General features: G+C 38.9%; 2 pseudogenes across 2 annotated transcripts; one reads left to right on the top strand and one right to left on the bottom strand.

Annotated features, from left to right (window-relative positions):
* The first annotated feature begins 14,846 nt into the window (after positions 1–14,846).
* LOC149096794 (uncharacterized) lies at positions 14,847–20,442 on the top strand (annotated as a pseudogene). Its single transcript, XR_016204232.1, has 8 exons — positions 14,847–15,101; positions 15,967–16,438; positions 16,515–16,615; positions 16,920–17,140; positions 17,667–18,264; positions 18,989–19,172; positions 19,589–19,792; positions 20,150–20,442. The product of XR_016204232.1 is annotated as an uncharacterized LOC149096794 (transcript).
* LOC149096793 (uncharacterized) lies at positions 20,272–24,745 on the bottom strand (annotated as a pseudogene). The gene is made up of 4 exons (XR_016204319.1): positions 23,644–24,745; positions 23,345–23,450; positions 22,137–22,678; positions 20,272–21,262 (listed from the first exon to the last, which is right to left on the bottom strand). The product of XR_016204319.1 is annotated as an uncharacterized LOC149096793 (transcript).
* Positions 24,746–25,752: the final 1,007 nt, after the last annotated feature.

Raw genomic sequence — 25,752 nt, 5'->3', positions numbered from 1 at the left:
TAAACTAGTGGTAATCAAAGATTTATAGAGCAGCGCGTTCACGCGCGGTTTTCGCATGTCTGGTTTACTTTGGTGGTGTTCGAATGGCTCGATAAAAAACTAAGTTTGATCGAATGTCAGATAACGATCTGCACTTGAAGTTGAACTAGCGATGAATAGATTATAGCCTGCGGTGAAAGTATTTTTAATTAATTAAGTATTAACTTGTACCGGACAAACATTTTCCAGGAGATGCATTTGAACTGTTGGCGACACTTGGAATTCAATTTCAGATCGCCAACACTTGTAACAAATATTTCTAGAGACAATAAAGTTTTGACCAGCGACCCCGCAAGACAGCGCGCGCGTCGCCAAATGTTTTTAAATTTTGTGTTTGTATTTGTTTACACTGTCATCAGAGGTCGAACAGTCCGAGCTAGTTTAGACAAGAAACTCGATAACGAAGAGTTTCTATTTCTATCTCATGGAGAAACTATTTCTTCATGAGAAATCGTGTATACGCATATCTTTGTATTGACGTAATGAATTGAATAAAGAAATCACACTCGTGTACCCATACTTAATTAAGGAGTTGGAACGCCACCACCATAGTTTTCTGTGAAGAACGAAATATGGGAATAAAGGACAGTCACGTGGTTAAACTGACGGTGAACGACTAGAAGGAATGGGTTACTCTTCTTAGTTACTAGCCTTCACTCATTGCAGTCACTTTCAGTTTTCTTTCTTTTTTCCTTTTTTTATGTTTTTGTTTTTTTCTATTTTCCGAGCCGATACCAGTTTATTTTGTTTGATTTAATTTTTTAAAATTTTATTTTAGATATTTTTCGCGTAATTATGATAATCATTCGATGTTCCGGGATGTTCCGGGATGTTCCGGAATATTCCATGTTCCTGGTTTTATCGACGGCCCTAATAACCTGGCATTTGAGAGACACGGCAACAAGTATGGCCAACTTTCGTGGTTAACTGTGATTACTTGATTGCTTTCAGTATTGCAGTTTTGTAATCGTTTTCTTTTCACAGCAGCTTTAGACAAGAAGATGCGGCGTTATACAACGGCTATTTATTCCGACGAAATCGGGAGCAAGAGAGTTATCAAAATCCAGCACCGGCCGTATACGCTCCATATCCCCACTATTTAATCGTAATCGCAGACGCCTTCCACGCGTTCCTCTTGAAGCGAAGTTTTAGATCGCTAAATCAACCGGAAAGAACGACTGCAAGTAAACCATACGTTTCGCAGTTTGCGATGTCCGTGATGAATCAAATTTCCCGTTAAACACTGCCAGGTCAAAAGTTGACCTCGGGCAACTATTTGGACTATCTGCAGTGTAACCAGAAGATATGACCCGACCGGAAACCCAAGCTGATCCCAACCCAAGCCAATTACCCATTGGGAAATCTTGGACAAAAGGTGTAAGGCCTGCTTGTGATTGGTCCTTCTGTTACCGCAGTAAAAGTTTGAGTTGAACCAAGATGGCGTCGCGCGATGGATCGTCGAAAGGGTACGTCGGGTACTTTTCAGTTTTCAGAAAAATTTGGATGGGGGTGTGGGGCCAGCTTTCCAAAACTCTTACCCTATTATTGACCAAAATCTGCGATTTTTCCTATTATAATTATGACCTGATCGAAAATTCGATATCCTATTTGTGACCTGACCCTTTAATCAATACCCTGTTTCAGATCTGTCTTACTAATAGTAATCGTAGATTAAAGAGTGCGTCCGAGTTTTGGTAGGCTTGGTATGTTAAAAAAAAACAAAAATTCTAGAGAAAGCATTTTGTGCCTGAGTTGTTAGGTAGGCGTGAAATTGGTCTCCCTTCAGCAGGGGCAAAAACAAATGATTTGATTGCAAAGCATGTGCATACGAGAGGGTTTGTTCTCGTTTTACATGTATTATGTAATATTAGTTACGACCGGTCAGTAAATAACATGGACTGCAGTCGGGAGGCCGCATTTAGTCCGCAGTCCCCATTTTATACCTGAGTCCACGCGCGTTTTATGCCCAGTCCGTAATGCTTAGTCCGCGTTTTATACATTAGTCTGTGTTTCATACCCAGTCCGCAGTCCGCAGTCCGCAGTCCGCAGTCCGCAGTCCGCAGTCCGCAGTCCACAGTGCATGTTTTATAGTGACCGTGTAAATCGACACCAACCATGTTTGTTCCGCCGGTATGTGAGACGACGTGCTTTTAGTACCAAAACTAGCACAATTATTTTGTTTACGAACACGACTTTGAATCGCCTTGGCTTTGGGGTAACAGCTACAGGGCAATTCACTTTTATCTTTAATCTTTAATCTTTAATAAAAATTCCAAATTACATTATATTGAACAAGTCAATCCAATGAATTTGAGGACAGCTTAAGGTGGCTGGTACCAGTTTTCTCCCGCGGGTAGTAGATCACCATCGTGCGTCACGCGTGAATGACACGCACGATAGACGCGCGAGATTTAGAACCCGAAAAATCAAACAAATATGGCGGCGCGCGGCTTTTCGCGCAAGGTCACTTTTGTAGTGTTGGAGACGAAATTTGCATATAAAGGAGGCTTTACCTGCTAGAACAACTTTAGTCAATTCTGTGTATTTAAGAAAAATTGCTTCGGGAAGTCAATTTTCCCCAAATTTCAAAGACAACTCGATCGATCGTGACAGCCACCGTGAGCGTATAAAGGACTCGCAAAACATAGCAAATCTACCCAGAATTTGTGTAAAAGTCCTACAGAGTAAGCCCAGGAGGTTGTTTTTAACGACAACTACAACTGTAAATGATGTTTTAGCAGCAATCAAAACAAAACGCCTGTTCGGAGCCCGCTCGCCCGCGCGGGCACACGAAGCAGTCAGCGGTAGTTAAAGCCGCTCATGAGCAACTGCTGATCTTATAAAGTCTAGATTTTTGAATGCGTGTCTACGCGCGTGGGAATAACGGAACTCGCGAAGGCTTTTACATGAAAACAAGCCCGGTGACCCCTTCTTTTTATTGTTTTAATATAATATTATTATTGAGAGGAAACGTCGGAAAAAAAAAATTCTACGGAAGGAAATTTGCACTTTGAGCAAATTGTTGTTTTTCCAAGTTTACAAGAACTCGGCTCCGTAAAATTATTTTAAAATTGTTGTGCATTTTCATTTTCAGATGCCAAACGCTGTTGATTAAAAAAAAACCGGGGTCACCGGGTTAATTTTTTAGTTATTAGTGACATAAGCGAAAAATCAGGTCTGGAAAATCATTTTGGAATGTTGCCATGGTAGCTGCTGACGACAAAATAACAGCTGTTTTAGGTCAAGTGTAAATTATATAATCCAAACCTACAAAAATATTACAGTGGCCCTGGTCTGCCTTTATGTTCTATTCTTACAAAGTTATGAGCCGTCGAAAACTGAAAACTGGTACGAGCCACCTTAAAACAGAATACAAGATTCCTTAATATAAGCCGCCTTAGTGTATCATTGTATGATTGTATACCTAGTTAAAATGTACTCTAAACTCGTATCAAAAAATAAGATAATCACGATAAAAAATTAGCACTGAACTTATCGTAAAAATAAGCAAAAAATTTTTTGCGGAAGACTGACAAGGTGTTAGACTCCCTGATGTTAAGAGGTAGTTCATTCTATGAGCGACAAACCCGTATAAAATATGAGTTCTTAAAAGATTCTGTGCGATTAAACGGGACATTGAGTGTTAGATAATCAATCTTTCTCAAAGGCTTGTTGCAAGTTCGAAACGATACAAAGTCCAAAATATCTAAATTATACATATTCTTAAAACGCTTAAAAAAGAATACGAGATCATGAATTTCCCTACGATATTGTAAAGGTAATAAATTTAATTTCCTCAGGCGTTCGTGCTCAGAATACTCCTTGCCGAGAATGAATCTCGTGGCTCTGCGCTGAATTTGTTCTAAGCTGGAAATATTTCTTTTGGTATAAGGCGACCATACCACACTGGCATATTCTAGACGTGACCGCACCCAAGTAATATAAAGTAACTTTTTAGTTCTAATATCAGTCATATCCTTACATGTCCTATGAAGCAAATTAAGCATCTTTTAAGTTCTGGACGTGATAATTTCAACGTGATGATTCCAGCTTAAATCGTGGCTGATCCAAATGCTCAGATCTCTTTCAACAGCAACACGCTCCAACTTGGTTCCTCCAGGAAAATAATCCCTCTTATAAGTACATATTTAGTTCGTGCTACTCTTAGAACCTTACACTTTTTGACATTGAACTCCATTCCCCAAATGCGTGACAACTCCAATAACTTATTCAGGTCTTCCTGTAATTTATCGCCATCATCTTGACCGAGAATTAGGCGAAAACACTTCGAACCATCGACAAAAAGGGGCAATGATGTATCCCCTGAAATTACATCAGGCATGTCATTTATGTAAACCAGGAAGAGCAGGGGTCCCAAAATTGATCCCTGGGAGACTCCAGATGTGACTGGGAGAAAATCAGATGCCTCATTATCAATTACAACCCTGTGTCCTCTGCCAGATAAGTAAGATCTAAACCAAGCTAACAGAGGACCCTTGATTCCAAGGCACTCGAGCTTAAGCAAAAGTTTTTCGTGGGGTACTCGATCGAAGGCCTTGGAAAAATCAAGATAAATGACATCGACTTGTTGTCTCATTTCAAGAGCCTTAGCGAACTGATGAACTACTTGGGCTAATTGCGACACAGTTGATCTGCCTGGCAAAAAGCCATGCTGCCATTGCGTAATATAAGGGGATATAATACCAAAGATCTTACTATAAACTTGCCTCTCCAGTAATTTAGAAAGCACATCAAGAATTGAAATGCCCCGATAGTTAGACACCAGAGACTTGGAATCACTTTTATGAATAGGGACAAGATTAGCGTCTTTCCATTTTTCAGGAAAAGCCCCCAGCTCCAAAGACATATTGAATAATCTGCATAAAGGGGGTGCAATTTTCTCAGCGCACTCTCATAACAACTTGGTGGGGAGGCCCAGTGACGCTTTGTTGATATCAAGTGACTTAAGTTGATTAAAAATACTGTAAGGGCTTAGGTTTAACTAACACAATTCGTGTTGAACACTAAAGTTAAGTCGTTGTAGGCAATTACAAGTGCTGCCATGATCGGGTGGAGCAAAAACTGAATGAAAAAAAGTATTAAATAAATTAGCTTGATCAACGGGTCTGGTCGCCTGCATTGATTCATGCTTAATAACCCCTTGAATTTTACTACTTTTCGTAATTGCTTTGTAATACGACCAGAATTTACAAGGATTGTAACAAAAACAATGAAACGGAGGACATGTTCGTGTAACAAAGCAACCCCGTGGGAGTTGAACTCATTTCCTATGTAAACACTTTCGTTGGGTTTACGTTACATAATAGTTTGTGCACAGAAATCTAGGCCAGAGAAGTGAAACTCATTTCCTCCTTTGATTTATTCAGCAACAAAGCTGCATTGGTTTCGGTTGAAGAGAAGAGGGTACACAACACGCAGCCAAACAATAGCTTTCTGTTCGTACGAAAAGCCTCGTACACATTTCGTGAAGACATGTCTGCAAGGTTTTTAAATGCCATTAACACTGACTTCAAACTTTAAATAAACAACTTATCTGCTACAGTCTTCAATAAGCTGCCTCGAAAAGTCGTACACAATCCGTGAAGACATGTCCACAAGGTTTTTAAATGGCATTAACACTGACTTCGGACTAAATAAACTACTTCAGTATCCGCTACAGTCCACAATACTGTGCTTCCTCGACACTCGAAAGTCCGCAATATTGCGCAACAGTCGAAAGAAAACACCTGGACGAACATAAACATGACGTCATTCGCCCCTGAGGAATTTTTTTGGGGGGCCAAATTGGTGTCCCCCGATGGATGGATAGATAGACAGACAGATAGATAGATAGATAGATAGATAGATAGATAGATAGATAGATAGATTCACAGATCTCGAATTTTTATGCATTACGCGATTAGAACTGCGTTCTGTCGAGCGCAATAATTAGTTTCCTAGTTCAGACCGATGTTGAAGGCATTGTGAAGAGCTTTTGGTGATGGTCTTATCGATAATGACGAAAAAGGAGCTTCTTCTAAAATACATACCCAATTCAAGACCAGAGTGCAAAATCCCGATCCCTATTTATGACCAAAATGGCCAAAATCGATACCCTATTTATGACGCAGAAACGGCTGAAAAACTATATCCTTTGGGGCTGCACATACCTCTAAAGCTCATAGACGAGAGAACCCTCCAGGGCCATCGATAATTCTGGAAAATGTCTGTTCTTTCAGGGTGGCTGTCGAACGGCACTTAAAATCTTGGTCACGTTTAACTGTAAGGCTGTTTTTAGGGGGGGCGGGGGTGTTTTTTGTTTCGTATTTGCTGGTAATAGAGTGTCGAGGAAGGGATGAACCTTCAATGCTCTTTATTTTTCCCTTTTCTCATGGCCTAGAAACGAAGTTTTCTAAGAAGGCATACTGTTGCTATGGTAACCTATTGTGTCGCGAAAATGACAGCAACGTGTTCACCAATGATTGGGCAGTTTTTTGATACCATGATTGTAGCATCAAGTGATAAAGAGTGGTTATAATGACCCATCAAAATCTAAGTGCTGGAAACTGTTTTGAGCCACCTTAAATCATCCAAGCAGGAGTTAATTATTCCAGCGTTATCATTTTGTAGAAGTTCGGCTTCTAATTTTTGAATTTCATCCTGTATCATCCAAAAATCGTACCGATCGCTCAAGGCGCGTACGAATGACGAAAACGAAATACGACGCTACAGTGTAATACGGGCTACTGACCTAATATGGTCAGGAAATCGCGTAATCGTGTAAAAAAAAAGTGCATTTTTAACTTACTTGTTTCTCACTGGAGCCCGGTGAATCTAGGCGTACAGTTGCATGTGAATTTGTTGACTTCATTCACACATACACCTTCATTTCTGCGTCGGTTCCTGGCGCACTCATCAAGATCTGTCAAAGATGATTAGCAGCTGTCAGTAATTGTAACTTGCAAAGGCGATAATTCTGCTAATTAAAGAAGGCGTGGCATTCACTGTTGTCGTGAACAAGGTTAAGTGTAAGTCTGAAGAATTTAAAATGTGAAAAATATTTTGCAAAATACAGAAGGAACTTAAAACGACAATAGAGTCTGATGTATTATTTGGATTTATTAAGTAACCTTTTGGGGTGCAGGGAGTGATGATTCGTAATTGGCGAACTGTGGGCCCGTAAGACTTTCTGGGCAATATGTTAGTATTGGGTTGCCTAATCGCGTCTTGTGCACCCTTGATTGCTCGAGCTCTGGACTGGGAACCAAACGGAGCTTCAGCATAAAGCTGGGAGGGGTAACCACTAGTTTTCAGTAGGTACGGAAACGAATACTATAAATGCCACCCTGCCTCGACAACAGATAGAGGAGGAGGAGGGGGAGGTAAGGGGGAGTTAAGAGGGTGCAGAATTTTCTACCGACAAAGGCAAAAGGGCACAAAATTTATCCTGCATTTACGACGCATTGCAAAGTAGATGGATAATTAAATGAACTTTAAAATTTCGTCAAACTGAAATACAGTCGGGCCCACCAATAGTTTACATACCAATGAGATGTGCTCATGAGCAGGTTGATTGTGTGAGTTAAGTAGTAACCGAAACTACTGTCCATCATAGCTTTCATAACAAGGTGTCCGTGTAAGGTGTGTGTCGATATAGCGGGGTTCAACAGTATAGAAAATTCTCTCCAGTTTTCATTTCACACGGTCTATGCTGTAATCCTCCGTCGGAATGAGGCCCATGCAGGGACCGAAACAGCTTACAGTGACCACCAAAAAGTCTGAAAAATGGCGACTGGTACATTTACCGATAATTCTTAGCGCACGAAAACTTAAACAACGCTCATAAAACGTACAGAAAAGTTCTAACATCCGATAAACCTAACATACACAATGTCGTCAGCACAGGGACAAATATTACAATAATATGGTTTTCCTTGCACTTTGTGGGCTGTGTACGGTTCACATGGTGTTGAGGTAAAATGTACAGCCGCCATCTTTTTTTCCTGTGGAGGACTCAAACGAAGTGTTGACGCTCCAAACGTCAGCTTTACTAACTTGCTATGGCGGTTAATTTCAACTGTTGATAAATAGTTCAACATAGTTTTACAAACATTGCTGCAAACATACAAACTTAAATTCCACTGGTAATTGTCCCGGAAATTATGCAAATAACAGTATCAAAGAATTTACAAGTGTTCCACTCCATCACTCTACTCGAGACCGCGAAAGCAAAGAGGTTTGTGACCCACCCTTCCACCCAACGAGTAAGTCGGGCTTGATCTATTGACAGCTTCTATTGGTCCCAGGCTAGAGCGATTTCCCATAACTTATTACTATGGCATGAATAACGATACCCAGGGTAGAATATTACACGATGAGAAGTAATAAAGAACAGTAAGATAATTACATCCCCACATTTCAATAGACACAACGGATCGTCGTCGTCGCCGCTTCGAATTCAGTGAACACCAAAGGTGGCAGGGTTGAGGCTGCAAATGGTTCATGCACACTTCCCAGCAACGTAGGAATGAACGGTACTTCAGTGGCTGTAATTAATGACGGAGAACCCTTCACTCTAAACCAAATGTTGTTTGAGATTCCAGTCCAAGTCAAAAACGGGAAAGACATGCTTCTCAGAAACGTCTTTTTCTTGGTGGAGATACCGTAGTAAACGTTATCGATTGGGTTATAGGCAAGGACAATCAAAACTTTCTGATGTAGATCTGGGAATGAAACAGGAAAGCTTTCACAATAGTTCCTTTGTTGGGCGTCCTGATAATTATTTACACATGTAGCAAATGTCGTTTGCTACAGTGGGAAAAAACTAAGAAACAACACCTCGTTTACATGATATTCTTCGTGAAAGAAATCAAAGAGTTTTACATTTTTAATTTTCTTCCGGCTCGTTCCCATGGTCTTTTCCCTTCCAACGGCCTTTTCCCTCACATGGAAAGAGGTCGTAATTCTCTGTCACAATACACAGAAAATTGAAACTTCGGGCATGGCGTCATATTGAGACGCCAGGTCACTTAGTAAAAACGTTTTTAATCATGTTAGTGATGATTTAATTTCTTAAACCAGAAGAGAAAAGTGCTATCTTACGCTTACAACCTAGGAATTCGACAACACGTCTTTTCCTCGAAAAAACATTGTCATTCTCAAAATCAGCTGTTACAATAAGTGCAACAAGTGCGACCTGTCAGCCTCGATTCACTGTTTCTTTAACGTGATAAATTATTGAGCCACATTTTATTAACTTATGCATGTAGTTTTTACCTTTCCAAGTTTCACCGCCGTCGTTCCTTCCTTTGCAATGACTTTCAGATCTGAACATGTACAAGAAATAAACTTAATTTTTGAAATTGTTGACATTGTTGTTGCATTATCATTACAGTATATATCCTAACTTGTTTTATGGTGGATACAAAATACTTCTGGATGTCTTTCCACGTGATATAAAGTGATTGTTAAATGAATGGATTAAGACAAAATAACTACTGATAAATAAATATGGGTGAATTTTTGGTTCAATTGTTCGCTTTTCGGAAATTCAACAAAATTCCGGATTTTCTGGCCGGGAGACTTTTCCTGGAAATTTCCATACCATTTGTCCCTGTTTCGAAATGTTTAGAATCTTTCGGAACTCGATTCATATGGCAAATGACTCATCTTAATTTTTTATTTCCATACGACGGCAACGGTCATAATTTATCCACCAGTTTTGGTAATTGCTACAGGTGAATAAATTCCAATTAAATTTATTACTATACTATAAATGCATCAAAATAAGCAATTACAAGTCATGTGGTTTAGCATAACGGGTTCCCACTTTTAACTTCTGTTTTACAAGCAAACATCGTATTGGTAGATTCCTCCATCAGAAAGCTTCATTAAACTTAAGTTTGCATCGGCAACTTTAAGTAGTTTTAAACATTCTTTTTTTATACGCATACTTGATAAGTGGAATAATCTGCCAAAGGAAATTGCTGAGGCGGAAAATTTGAATACCTTTAAGAACAGACTGAGACGTCATCTTGCAAATTTTTCTAGTGAAGACTAAGTTCTGACTTCCATTGTGATGTATTATATATATATAGTTAGTATTTCAAACAGTTGTAAATAATCATTAATGTCTCAATTTATTTTATTATCTGGAGATAAACTAGAAAGGGATAATCTCTTTTATCTCCTTGTCACTTAACTATGGATTTGTAAATAAACAGTTATTATTATTATTATTATTATTATTATTATTATTATTATTATTATTATAACTAATGTACAGTTCTTTGTGCGAGTTTCAGAGGCCAGTGATTAATATTAACTGTGTAGAAAGTATTAATTTGAAACGGTTCAGTACGGTCTTTGGCTGCCATTCAAGGAACAATAACTTCTTCTTCACTTTTACATTTAACAGGATCTGCGCACCAGAAGAGTTCCACTCTCATACACGCCATGTTGGCGCACTCGTCCGTCTGAGGTCGAAATCTAACAAAGTGCGCGTGAACTGAGAACAACAGTTTGTGTCGAACCGCCAGGTTTCGCACAAGACGTCTCACAAAAAGCTAAAAAGAAACCCAGAAAAAGAAGGTCTGTTTGTTTCATTTTACGGGAATCCTTTGGAGGGAAATTTTCTAAAATGCTTCTAAGTGAGTTTTTGGGTTGTAATTCTTGTAATATTACATCATCTGCATTAAGTCGTTTTATGCTATAGAAATTGACAGTACCTGCAGTGTGAAATGCCATTTTGTGCAACAAATTTGGTGCAGAATTTAGGGAAAAAAAGTTTGTACGACTATTTCCCAAGCCAAAATGTCTGTTGTTCCTTACTCTTTACAGAAGTAAAATGTGATCCTTGGTAACTTGAGGATGATACTTGTTAGCGGTCGGTCAAAGAATTTGCTTTGAAACACAACATGGAATCTCGTCATACCTTTTATTCTGTCAGGCAAACCCAAGGACACTATCTGAGATTAAATTTCCCATTTCAATATCCGTTACAATTTACCTCATATATAAGATAGACTTGACCCAGGTCAATTTGTAAAAATTCAGATGAGTCACATGATCCCGCGCACCATGCTCTACCTCTAACCGTGAATTCAACCTGGAGTACTGGGCTCCATATTTAGGGCCTTGGTTTGAGGACGAGGTGAGCTGGTTATCAGTTGTGATACCGATTCCATTCCTACTCCCACGGGCACTGGAACTGCAGTGAAAAACACACACAAAATTATAAAAAAGCTTTGGTTGTTGTTGTGTTTAGATTTTTAATTTCGCGAAAAACTTCTCTGCTAGAACTGGTAGTTTTTCATCCGAGTGAAGTACTACATAGTAAGGTAATAATTCGCTCAAAGAAAACGAGGGAGAGCAATATCACAATTGTTTGATTTGATCGCTCTGAAAGAGTTTATCCTACATGTGGCTAATTAATTTATTTAAAAAGGGGCTGTAAGATAAGAGAGAAACCACTAATGGTTTTCAACATTTTTTGTATCGAAATTATAAGCGCAAAGTCACACTAAGAAAAACGAAGAATGTTTGTGTAGCGTTAATGTTACGATTGACGCCTACCTATTCGACAACGGGCTGGTATGTTTTGCAGGTTGCAGGTTGAAAAATCAACTTTTAAGTCCGCGTGAGTCTACTTAGGACTTCGGTTAGCCTGAACAGCACTCCGGTTAGCCTAAATTAACTTAGGTTGCTTGCAGTTAGCCTTTATACTGGGGTTTATTCGACTTCAACTCAAAGCAAATAAACAAGTCGTTTCAACCTGCAACCTGCAACCTGCTAACAGAAATATATACCTGCCGCTCGACAACTCAAAAGCTGGAAAAGTTCCAAATCAGCAAGACAACGGTCCAGGCTAGAGAAGCATGTTCCAATTTGTTGGTTGTTACTGTTGTTGTTGTTGTAGAGATGAGCCGTCGTTTATGCCAATCTTAGGTTGCATGGATGCTTAGTATAAACATAAAAAAAAAAATGCTTAGTATCAGAATGATTCGGGACGCCAATTTTAAGTTAGCACTTCAAAGGAGGGCGTGTAATCCGTTTGACTATTTTTAAGATTAAAGTAACGTCTTAAGCTGTTAAGGAATTCTTTGAGAGCGATTCGCCCATTAAATTCTTCAATGCATAGTTGTTCAAAAAGGTGGACGAGATTACGGAAACCGACTCGACGTAATGAGTGTGACTGAGAAAGAGGGGACGAGTGAAAGCGGGACGAGCGAAAGCAACACAAGACTTAGACCTATGTAAGCCTTTTGCTTTTCAGTTCTAGTGTATTCCCCTCTATTGTCTGATCTTTACCTTTTTTGCCTTTGCCATTTGTTTTCCCTTCGCCTGGGAAGCCATACAACTCTACCTTATAAACAGGTTGTTCTCGCCCAAGGGCCCGTTTCTCGAAAGCCGAGGAAACTTTTCGGGTACGTAAAGCCATAGCAAAATCTCGAACCTTACGATTACAAAGCTATTTTATTCACATATTCTTAATATGAAGAGAAGTTCCCTTCATACAAGGAGTTTCAGGCGCATACACTTTTCGTTTTTCAGATACAGATCGACTAAAAATGGCTTTCCGGGCCTGAAAGCTTCCGGGGCTTTCGAGAAACGGGTCTCAGGTTTTTAAAAAGGAGGAAGGACGAACCGAACGAAACGGGTAGTGGCTGTGAACTTGAATATTTTTTGTGACTGTTACAGTGCTTCCAGCGCTTCGATCAACCTTGACAGGGTAAAAATACAAGAAAAAAAGGTTATTAACTCAACGTTATATAATTTAGATTTTAATACGCCTAATTTCTCGGACTTATCCCACCTTGTAGGCAGCTTTGAGAGGGACAGGATAACGATTAAAAAAATACTGAAAATACATCAACAAAGACTACTGTAACACTGGTCTTGTCATGTCGGGCTCTTCACAGAGAGTCAATATTCAAGACAGCCTTTGCGTGTAATAAATCGATCGTACAATTCAGTGTTCTTTCACTGCTCCTGTTCCAGTCCGCCTAAATAAACAAGACCAATTCTAACAAAAATCATAGCAGAAACTCTTCCCGTCATCCCAAGCTGATGAAGATCCAAGTTTTACTATTTTAGACATTTTAAAGTTATTATCAAAGCCAGTGCCAAAAAACTGTTTAGTCTCTTTAGTTTGTATTCCCTGCAATTGCAATGAAATAAAGATGGACTTCAGCAATCGCAAGTTGAGGCACATAGAAACCAGACTGCTAGGACATCACAGACTGTGTCGATGTTGTTAATACGAGCCGAGATCAGCACCAAACCAGCTTCTGATCCAATCCAGTTAAACCTCCTCGGCAACCTCGTTCTCATGTGGTTGCCTTAAAGGTTATTTTGTCGTCACTTGGTCAGGCTCTGTTTGGTTCCCTCAAAGTTCTAAAATTGTAATATTGAATACTTTTCCGTCTTAAAATTACTTAGTCTCGCGTGGTAGCGATTATCTGATCCCTTTTGATTCCATTTGTTTTAAATTTTCACGTTCCTACCCCCTGTTTCAATGGTAGTTTTCTTTTCTGTCTACTCCACTCAATCCTTATTAAGTGCTAAATCTAGCTCGTCAGATGGAATCTTTGGAGACAGACCTTGAACTGCAGCCTGCAAAAGTACATCATGTCAGTAAATCCTGTTACATCATGTTAACTTATTTACATATTTATTTTACGATGAACAGCAGATAGCCAGCAAAGTGAAAAAAAAAAGCAGACATTATGACCAGGCATAATGTAATTTATGTCAGGCAGGAGCCATAATCGGGGAAGGAGACCGTAAGTCTCGGGATTCGCGCGCACTTATGATATGGGACAATTTTTATATTTTTAGAAAAAATTGCACCATCCTGACGTCATATGTCCGCGCGGATCCACGCACATGTCGGGGGCTCTCGCATGGATGCTGTCACGTTGCGTGATCAAATGGTGAGAGTTGGGAGATTCTCTTGCGTATTTTTCACAGCGATGGCAGGGAATAGAAGGAGTACGAACCAGGGCGCTTATATGTAGTGTTATGCTCTGAGCTAACGGAAAAGGTGGGTTTTTCAGGGTCGAAAACAAGACTTCAACCTCGCGCTTGGAATGAATTATAAGATCTGCTCACGCTAGTTGTAAGCTTACGCGTATGTTTTTGCGTTTGTTCTGACTGAAGAATATAGCAAGAAAACTCTCTACACTGGTATCGAGTTAATTTGTGAGTTTCTCGTAGAATGGTTAATCATGACCAAAACCTGTTTTGATGGTTTCTTATTGTTTCTGCTTGTTTGGTGAGTTTGCAAAAGTTTTTGAAAGGAAAGTCTGACGCGCACAGTTAGTTCATTTGCATAGTGCAGCTCGTGCACTTTAAAGTCCGAGTCATACATACTATGGAGGGGGAATTGGGACAAAAATGCCATTGAATCACATTTCATGCCATTGGATCATCGATGCTATGTCATTGGATCAAACATCGTTCTATCCGACAATATTTTTCATGTCATTGGATCGTATGTCATTCTATCGGACCATATTTTTCATGTCATTGGATCGAACTTCATGCCATTGGATCGGACTTCATGTCATTGGATCAAACTTCATGCCATTGGATCGGACTTCATGTTATTGGATCTGACTTCATGTTATTGGATCGGACTTTATGTTATTGGATCATATCATTCTTTTGGATCGATTTCATTTCAACGGAGCACTTTTATCGGGTCAGCGGTTCATCATAAGAAATAATATTTCCCAGAATGCATTCAGGCACAAAGTTCCCAGGGTGCAAACCGGTTTGAAGTGGTTTCAACTCATTCCATGATTCACACAAGAGCGGGAAGGTTGAGTAGTGCTGGCATATATTTACATATAATTTATAGCAGAAGCAAAAAAAAACATGGCAGAAGAAGAAAACTTGATGTTCAAGACACAGTCCCTCCTGAGAGAAGTTGTAAGTCACCTGGAGAAAACGGAAAGCAGTCCCCAAGGCGCGGAGCCTTGCGAAAGCGACGCGCTAGACCGACAGCTGCCGCCATCGCACGTGGAAGGTCCAAAGATGTCAGCCTCTATGGAATTCAGGTAATCGTAAAGCGCCCCTAGAAACTACCCGAGTAAAGAGTTGCCGCTTTTGGCGCTGTGTTTTTATTGCAGATAATTTCTAAATCTGAGCTAGAGGTGCTAGCTTCAAGTTCGGTCATGTATGGAACATAATTTTTCTCCTGTTTGTATTTTGATAGAAACAGTCAAGCTTATAAAAATGCCCAAGTATCACTCAACATCTGTATGCGGCTGTTTCCCTTATCGTTGTCAGATTATAGCGATACAAGCGTTGTACGCTAGCGACGTTTTGAGCATCGGTATTTTAAGCAGTTTTAAGTGATCAAAAGCTCAAAATTAACTGGTGTAAAAAGTACTTTTGGAATTTACACTTTTTGTACCACGAGCTTATATTTGTTTCTATACCCCTTATATCTATATCCTAACCCAGTCCTTTCTAGCATTGAAATTCTGAAGGGGTGCCAATAAGAGGGAGCAATTTTTTAATTTGCATTATCTGTTATTTTCTTCAGCGTGGTTGAAAGAAATATCCTGTTTATTGTATAATAATAAACAAGTATTCACCGAAGTGGAGGTGAATAGTGGTGGATATTTACCTCTCCACTTTGTGGCTCGGTAAATATTCACCACTTTCACCGACACTGAGGTGACTAATTGTTTTAGTATATACCACACAAGTTGAATAACTAGTGAACCAAAACATTACTTTCGGTACACAAAGTGACGGGCGAAGCCATTTTGTTTCTCTTCGGCTGCTCAGATAGTGCTTTGCTAATCACTCCGAGTTAACCAATCAGCCTGTGCGGAAAGCACTATTCACTTGTGTGGTATATACTAACAAGCATTATACTCTGCTTTGGAAACCAAAAGTTTTATTGATTTTCAGGAGAAGATTTCCAGGATTGTGTTCATCCCGTACAAGCAGAGGTCAGCCACTCCCTAAAAAACAAAAGATGGCTGAGTATATCCCAGCCAAGAAAATGTTTGTGCCCAAGGAGACTTGGATGCATAATTTCTGTTTGCTTGGCCTGCAAGAAGAAAATATCACTCCATCAAGGGAGAGGCTAAATAAGCTGTTAGATGCGGGTTTGGGCAAAGCCCACTTGTTGATTAAGAAAAATGCAAGTCATGAGGAGTTGGCCTGTGCATTAGAGGAGCGCTTTCCAAAACTGAAAAGTGGAGGTGGGTTTGAAGTCCTCCATGCAGAAGGAGGAGGTGGTGGTCAGAGGCAGCTACGTTTGGTATATCCAGGGGCCTTTGGCTACAAAGCCCCACATCTTAAGGACAGGTTAGGGCAGGCTGTTGCCTACATTCGTCCTCTCCAAGCTGACCTAGATGAGGAGCCAGATGTGCCTGAGGTAACATTTATGGATGGGGAAAATATTTTAAGTGTTACGTGGTGTTAAATTAACAGTAGTATATATCTTTTTTTAGGCTGCGCTTTCTCCAAAGGTTAAGTGTTTGAACTGTAATTTGATGATTGCTATGGCCCAGGTGAGAGAACACCAACAGGTCTGTGGAGGTGGATCCTCAAGGTAAATGAATCTATCCATAGGGGTTAGAATGGGAGTCATTTGGTGGTTAAAGAGTATAAACAAACTTTTGGATCACACAATAAATTATGTGAAGCCAAAAGGTTGCCTGATGATATTAATCACAAGTTGGTTATCCTTGATTGGGTATTTGTTTCATACTATTATTGTATCAGCAACCAATAAAGAGTGGTAGTACTGACCCATCTAGGTATAAAGGGCTGGAAAATGATGGGAAGGTATCTTGCAGCTATTATAGACAATATTTATTAATGTTGACTTAATTTCTTCCTGTGCCAATCATTAGAATGACAAGAGATTGTAAATATGGTCTGACTCAGTGTCCATCCAGCATTTCTGCATTATCAACTGGCGATGTAGGCAGCAGTACTGACATGTTGAGGGAGTTATGTCCAGATGCAACTTTGCAGCAGATCTCTCAGTCATTGTTCAATAACAATGGAGATGTCAACCTTGCTGAAAAGGAGTTGTTAGGATTATTTCTTGAAATACCAGACATGGTAAACGGTGAGTGTTTCTCCTTAGGTTCATAAATTTTCCACTCCAAATTAATTCCAACAAAGTCAAGATTTCCCATTGAAATTCCCGTAAAAAGTGCAAAACATCCACACAATTTTTTTTTTCTGATGGCATAAGCGCTTCTCCCCAAAATCCAGGGACTTTTATTTTTGAACTGTCAATTGCCCCGCACGTGTAACATAACTTCCGGTTCACTCTTACGTATAACATAACTTCTGACTCGGTCTTTACAAAATTTCTTTTAGAAAATTAAGAAAAAAGGAACAGAAAATAATCCCTAATAGTGAGTATTGAGATTTATCCAGCTACAGGAAAACTTATTTACATACAGCTGAACCCACCTGAGCAAGCAAATTTGGTTAGCTACCCCTTCTATAAAGGGCCATTTGGACCAAAATACCCAATTTTTTGAAGTCAAAATTCACAGTAGGCCAGCTTAGACATGATTACTCATTGTCGTGATGACTGTTTTCATTATAGTAATTTTTACCTCTCTTGCTGTATTACAATTTTTTAGGTTATGAGGACCACGACAGCGACGTTGATCTTTTGACTCCAGCATTCACATCAAAAACAACACCAGAAAAGATGAGAACTTACACCCAGACTTTAAGTCCCATGGATGCCTTAGAAGATTTTCAGAGAAGCAACATGCAAAGGGATAAACCAAGAGAGCGTTTCTTTGTCAGCAGAATGGAAGGAAATGAAGAGCTCAAAAATGATATTTTGGGTATTTGGATATTTTGAGAGTACCACCCAGGGTGCGGTTTGAAGATGAAGAAGGAGTTGGTGCGGGGCCAGTTAGGGAGTTTTTTGTCTGTGCCATGAAGATTCTACAAGAAGGAATTCATGGTGAAGGGAGACCCATTTTGTTCTTTGAAGGAGAGCTTGACCATTTACTTCCCATACACAACCAGATTGGGCAGCAGATGGGAGCATATACCGCCATTGGCAAGATAATTGGTCACTCCAGATTACATGGAGGGCCTGGTGTTTATGGACTCTCTCCCGTGGCAAAGCACTACTGGTCTCATGATGACCTAGCAAAGAATCCTCCCCCAATAGTACTGCAGGATCTTCCTGATGTTATCCTGCGGGAGACCATACAAGAGGTTTGTTAGGGTTTGAAATAATTTTCTTTTATAATAATTATATTTAAAACTGGATTATTGGTTAATGCAATTCCAGAGTTTTAATTGGCTTAGCCATTGTGGGAAATGGGCTAATATACCATGAAACACAAATATGGTACCTACCTAAGTGTCAGCGAAGAACAGGCAGGGAGCTCAAATATTGCAATTCCTTGGGTGTTTTTAATAAAACAAGCATTTGGACTCATGGAATAGTTGCTAATTATTTTTTCTAAAGCTTAATACAGTGAAAGCTAGTGCAGGTTACGTGTACACTAAAGTCATCTATCTCTTAAGCTACCCATATAGTTTTCTTCCCTATTCATCAATGGATAACACCTCAATTTCCATGTTTTCTTGCTCTGAATATGATCATGGACATCTTGCTGAAGACAGCATACAAGAACCCAAGCCTTTGGGACCATAATCTAGGGTATCCAAGAGGGTGATATGACATGCCACCATATCAGAGTACATGTATAAGGACTGAGAAATAATATTGAGGTTTTGTTCCTTTTATTTTTTTAAGACATTGCTAGAGGATTATGTCAATGAGGAATTAAGTAATGACAGATTTTACACTTCAAAGCACAGTTGGGATGGTCAAATTTTTTAAGTGCATGCAAAAAGACAAATTTATTTTAAACACATATTTTGACTTTAAATTAAAGCTTGGATGTAACAGATCTTTGTTTGGATACAACAGTTACAACAGTGGAATGCTGATGAAAAGATTTCAGATGAACTAAGAGCAAACCTAGCTACCTACATGATGGAGGCTGGTTTGGAACCTGAACTTCTCTGCAGTGGTAGAGATGTCCTAATTCAAGGACTGCTTTGGTACTTTGTAATTGATAAGAGAAAACGTGAGCTGGATGACATGTCTAAAGGTAATACCGGTAATGACAAGATTATTTTATCTGCGGTGTATTTATTAGCATATTGAATGTTTTACACATGTACTTTCAGAATGTGGCCCAGATAAGACACTGAGTTGTCATGCTTTTGTAGCTTGTGATTGAATGAACATTGTCCTGAAGATGCCAAGAAACAGGGCTAAAATTTGTTGAAAGATTACATGTATAGTACACCCTTTGATTTGCTGGTTTTTGAAGGTTTTTCAATCCTGGAAAATGGAATACCAGTAGCAGTCTGCATGTGTTTAAATGTAATGATTCCTACATTTAACTCTTTTATTATTATTAAAATTAAAATTAAAATTATTATTATTTAGTAATATTATTAATTATTATTATTATCATCATTATTATCATTATTATTATTATTATTATTCAAATTGTAACAGGACTGAATGAGGTGACGTTGCAAAGCTTCCTAACCCAGCAGCCATCACTGGTAGAGATTGTTTTTCCGCCTCATGCTGCAAAGCACATATCTGTTACAGAATTCCTGGCTAAAGTTACCAATGACAATGAAAGTGGAGAGAAAGAAGTCCAGGCAAGAATTATGTTTGAGCAATATGTGCAGGAAATTGCCCAAAGAAAGGAAGGTATTTATCTGATATCAAAGTGGGTACATTAAAAAAATAACTTCACATTGGAAGTTTTTTTTTTCATTTGGTTTCACCTTCTTCAAAAAAGATAATAGGTGTCAGAGTGATGACGGCAATAACATGTTGGTCTTAGACATTCTGGTACAGGGTTAAGGGAAGTGTTGTTCATCAAGGTCTGTGTCCATTAATGGTCTGCAACATAACTGTAAAATTTAACAATAATAGACTTCAATGTCAATTATGAGGGAACCAAACACATTCATAAAACTGCAATAGAACACAACCAGTGCCCACTAACAATAATCATTACACTAAAAAATAATTTGGTCATGAATGTTTCCCTTAAACTTGCAGGTGAGACACGGCTGAATGACTTGTGCTGCTTCTGGACTGGATGGGATTTCCTACCTCCACGAAAAGAGATCTTGGTGGTTAAGTTTAATACAAATGAGAGCAGCAAGTTACCAACATCAGAGTGTTGTTTCATGTCTTTATTGCTTCCCATTGGCCATAATACATATCAGGAGTTCATGAATTGCATGGACACTGCAATCCGATATGGGTCAAAAGGATTTTCATTTGTACGAATGTGTCTTTATCATACAGGTGTACAATTTTCACTGTTGTGTTTGTTTTTGCAATGTTGAAATTCAGAAATATAAGGATATCATATGATGGTTTTAATTGCATGTAAAAGGCGTGTGTTATTGCATTTCAGTTGAAATGGTAAATTTTAGTTGTTTTCTTGTTGTTCAGAGATTTTCAAGTTATAAATTTTTAGGTTCCAGTTTTATTAGAGCTTTTTTTATGTAAAAAGCAACATTGGCATTCAAATATGAATCATGTGATTAAAATGACATGGGATACATACATGTAGTTACATTGGTGGGAAGTACCCAGTACATCATTTATACCAGATAACATAGGATTAACACAACATTACTTCTTTGTTAGAAACACACAGATACCAGTAGGTGCCTAGTGCAATGAGTTGATAATGAGTTGATTTGTCATCAATAAAAGAGAAACAAGTATTTGCTAAACTGTATCTTGATTAGCACTGAGATAACAGTAAACACAGTTATCATTGATCTGGTTTAGTGCTGGAACTAGCATGCCAGAACACAATATTCCCAGGATTTGGTTTTAGAGGGTTATTTTCTCTCGAATTTGTTCTCTGACTAAACTTCCGAATCACAAATTTAGACTCCTAACACCTCCTGCCAGTCATGGCCAGAGATTGACTGTTCACTGCAATGAGAGTCTCTCCGCAACAAAGTTGCAAGCACTCAAGTACACATTAATTCCATAACTATTGTCATGTTGCATTGGATTTATGGCATGGATCAGGTCATGATAATCACTGTCTGTTAGTGGGTTCGGAATATTCGGGATGATCACAGCCTCCTCATCTCGACAACTCTCTGGAAGGGGCCCATCACAGTCTATGCCATAGTCATCCCAATTCTGCTAAGGCAAGATTTATACAATATGAATGAAAAGAACAGGAAATTACAGATGGGTGAGTCTTCATAGATTGCCCTCATTTGCAGCTCTGATTGGCTAGCTTTGTTACTTTCTTGTTTCTGATTGGTCCACGGCAGTGAGATAAAATATATTTTAGCCTGCTGAATTCTCCATTAGCACAAAAATATGCCACAATAACTGATGAAATTATTATAATAAACCTGTCTGTTGTCTAGATACACAAAAACATCCCAAAGAGAAAATCTTCCACTAAATAATTTTAAAATAATTATTGTTGGCCACAATGGATTAGAAATTGGGTAGCTTTCACTTTGATGGCACTGAATTTTTAAGAGACTTGTAAAGCAATCTCAATTTGTTTTCTTTGATAATCTTTATAAATTCTACTTAACAATTAGATTATGAGCATGAGATTTCTATTGTGTGATAGTTGATGAAGGCAAAGCCCAAGTCAACTATAACAGGATCTAATAATCAAGTGAATAATCTTATTGTTTTAGTATAAAGCAACTAGATGCTCAAAACTAACAAGACTATCCAAATCTTTACAGTCACTAAAAACATTTTGCAAACAGGAAGAAGCAGGTGCCATTTTCTCGATAACTGCTACTTACAATCAACAACAATAGATAGTAGCAAAGCCAATCAGTGAACAGCATTCACGAAGAATACTAGTAAAATTTATACATACAAAAGTTATTCATCAACAAAGCTGTGTACTAGAATTCCTGTATAGAACTCTGAAGACGGGGAGGTATATAATATTTTAACGCTGAACATCCTTAAGCCATTTCAAAGAGATTGTCATTGGCCTACAAATGTTGAGGGAAATAAGATAAGAAAGCTCTCCCACCTGCTGCTCCATAGAAACTTCCATGATTCTTGCATTGTCAATTAAACCAATTATCCAAAGCTGGTTTGGTGTTTTGTTTCTTGCAGTTCTCATTGGGTGATCATTCCAGGAACTTGCAAAATCATGGAGGTGCTGATTTATTCTTGGTAGAAATGTGTAATGCAAACAGAACATGTGGATGTTGTTGGACAACTCTAAATGCCCAGATTCCTCAAGAAAGTAGAATACTGAATAATAAAATAATGTAGATACAGCTTGCAAACAAGTCTCTCCACAATCGTTTTATCCATTGATTGTGTACACTTGGCCCAGTGATTATACTGCCCCTTCCTGGTCCTCTTGCTGGGTGAGTAAGCATGTACCAAGCAACATTCACGTTTTCCACTCCGTGATCTGATCTTACTCGTGATGGCAGACCAGGGACATTGACTGCTTCCAAGAACAAGTCAAGGACAGTGTCAGCCTGATTGTTTCCATTGCATCAAAGAAACATGATCTTTCTAGAAAATCCATCAATACAGCCATGTATGACAAATTTCCACCTAAAAAGCAACATGGACATGATGTACAAAAGGAGAAAATAGGAAATAAACAAAACACCTCAAGTGTTCCTATCAATGGTGAATTAATGAATTCATTTACGGAAATTTGACTTCATTCTTTGCTTCAATATTCTATTTTTGAAAGGAATATTTCAATGTTGAAATGGCAACTTGATTCAAAACAAAAATGTTGATTTCATGATGCCTGACTTAGTGCAACAAAATATCCCTAATTTCCATAAAAACAAAAACTGGGTAACAACATTTTTCCCACTTTCTCTTCTGCCAGCAGCATTTTGAGCCTTTTGAGTGCACTAAAATCTCTGCCTCTCTCTTTTTCTATCATGAGAGGGTTAAGAAAAGCAAGTGACAAACAAAATGATGAGAAAACAGTGTGTAACATGACAGTTTACCAGTTGCAGTCAAAATTATGCAAATTTTGGCCAAATTCCCACATGCTTATTGCGTGAAGCCAGACAACAATCCAATCAACAATCAAGTCGCCATTCAATGTTGAAATATTCACTTCAAGAATGGAATATTAAAGCAATGAATATAATCAAATTTCCAGAAACGAATTCATTAATTCATTAATTCACCCTTGAAAGAAACACGAGCTGTTTTCATGGTGAAAAATTGTTTTTCAATTTTGGCAAATACACACACCTCACCAGTTTATGGTGACCATCCATGTGCCAAAGGGCTAAAGGGGCCCTTACATTGTAAGATCTTCTGTGTGTCACACAAATCTGGAGACCTCTGACAGCAGTGCCTACAACATGATGACAAGCAACCCAAAGGAAAAGGTGTGAAACCTTCTAATTGTTAACAACTTGATTGAAAATACATGCAACATTTTTAAGCCACTTGTCCTTTCCCGGAGGGCGGCTGCTTAATTGGGGTTCTTCTGTATTAATGACCCACCTCCCACCTCTTCTCTTACTGTCTTGACATTGATATATTACCGTCAGGGTCAACTCTTCTCATTGCTTCTCTGATTCTTTCTTCTTGAATTTTGTGGCCCTTGGACAGGAGATGGCCACGGATGGACTTGTACCCACAATTTGGGAAATTATGAAGTATATCCTGGATGACAGCATCTAATTCTGCTTCACTCATACTTGAATAACTTACACGAACCGAGATTCCAAATTCATGGAGTCTTCTGTACACTGTTTTATCACTGACTCTAAGCATCTTGGCTATGTCAGCGCCCTTAAAACCTTTCTCAAGATAATACTCTAGCTGGTTTCGGCTGATGTCGAGTTTCGGCCTTCCTTTACTTCCAGTTGCTATCACTGCTCTCGTAGTACTGTAGTCGTCGAAGGAATCCTCATTCACCATCTGTAATATTAGGTGGCGAGCTTGAAGCAAGTTTGGGAGCAATTCTTCTTCAAACATTCCACCCAGTCTCAAAATCAGTGAACATAGCCATTCTACCTTATATAAGCTATAATCAAGACCTGTATTCGAATTGAGCCGATTTATAACATCGACAAGAACGGTTTTTACGTTGTTTACTATCAGTTCTCGTACCGTTTGATGCTGACCCTCTTCAGTGGCCGCCATTTTTAAAAATTATGCCTGAAAAGCACCCTGGGAGACAATTTTTAGGTAGGTACTTCTTGTATGATATTTATAATGTACCGTATTGTAATGCACTTGCCGACATGAGGATTTGGGCGCTTAAATAATGTAAGATCAAATGAAACAAAGATATTGTGGCATACGAGGTATTATGGTCTGATAGAATGATGTATGATCCAACGACATGAATTCCGATCCAATTACATAAATTCCGATTAAGTGACGTAAAGGACATCACGCACAGCGTCCATTAGAATGATGCATGATCCAATAACATAAAGTCCGATCCAATGGCATGAAGTCCGATCCAATGGCATGACGTTCGATCCAATGACATGAAGTTCGATCCAATGACATGAAGTTCGATCCAATAACATGAAGTCCGATCCAATGGCATGAAGTCCGATCCAATGACATGAAGTTTGATCCAATGACATGAAGTTTGATCCAATGACATGAAGTTTGATCCAATGACATGAAGTTTGATCCAATGGCATGAAGTTCGATCCAGTGGCATGAAGTCCGATCCAGTGGCATGAAGTTTGATCCAATGACATGAAGTTTGATCCAATGACATGAAGTTTGATCCAATGACATGAAGTTTGATCCAATGACATGAAGTTTGATCCAATGACATGAAGTTTGATCCAATGACATGAAGTCCGATCCAGTGGCATGAAGTCCGATCCAGTGGCATGAAGTTCGATCTAATGACATGAAAAATATGGTCCGATAGAATGACATACGATCCAATGACATGAAAAATATTGTCGGATAGAACGATGTTTGATCCAATGACATAGCATCGATGATCCAATGGCATGAAATGTGATTCAATGGCATTTTTGTCCCAATTCCCCCTCCATAGCGCTCGTTCAATTTTGAAATCACGCGTATGCACGTATGATTTCAGACCAAATTGCACTCCACTCAGTTCAATTACTAATATATACATAAAGATTTTAAGGAAAACGACCACTTTTTTAAGTTTAAAAAACATGTTTCGACAGAACTTCTGTCATCTTCAGTTGAATGAATGATTACAAAGCAAGTTGAATAATAAGTAGGCAAAAATGCTAATTAAGACAAATAGTAACAACAGAACGTGAAAAGGTGTAAATTAAAAGGATAATTTTAGATTTACATGGTGTAATTGCTGATTGAGGCAAGGTAGTTCTTTTTGAATATGGATAGCCTCCTTTATCTTGAGCTGAAAGCTGGTAGTGGCGTGATCTAAAATATGAAAGCAGTCTATTGAACACAATGAGCGACAACGTTCAGAATTCTGAAGATGTTTGAAGATGTGAGAGGCCTTATCAACGGCTAAGTGCTCACGTACGCGTGTGGAAAAATGTCGGGAGGTTTCGCCGACATAACAGGCATTACAGTCCGCACATGTAAACTTATAAACTACACGTGAACGAAGCCCGCCGGGGATAGGGTCTTTCACACCAAAAAGGTTACCTATCTTAAAGGAAGAAAAAACT

Source organism: Orbicella faveolata, unplaced genomic scaffold (genome assembly GCF_042242905.1).
Source record: "Orbicella faveolata isolate gen_17 unplaced genomic scaffold, um_ofav_v1 contig_47, whole genome shotgun sequence".
Taxonomy (NCBI): Eukaryota; Metazoa; Cnidaria; class Anthozoa; order Scleractinia; family Merulinidae; genus Orbicella; species Orbicella faveolata.
The sequence above is the reverse complement of the archived record's forward strand: the minus strand, read 5'-3'. Positions and strand labels throughout refer to the sequence as shown.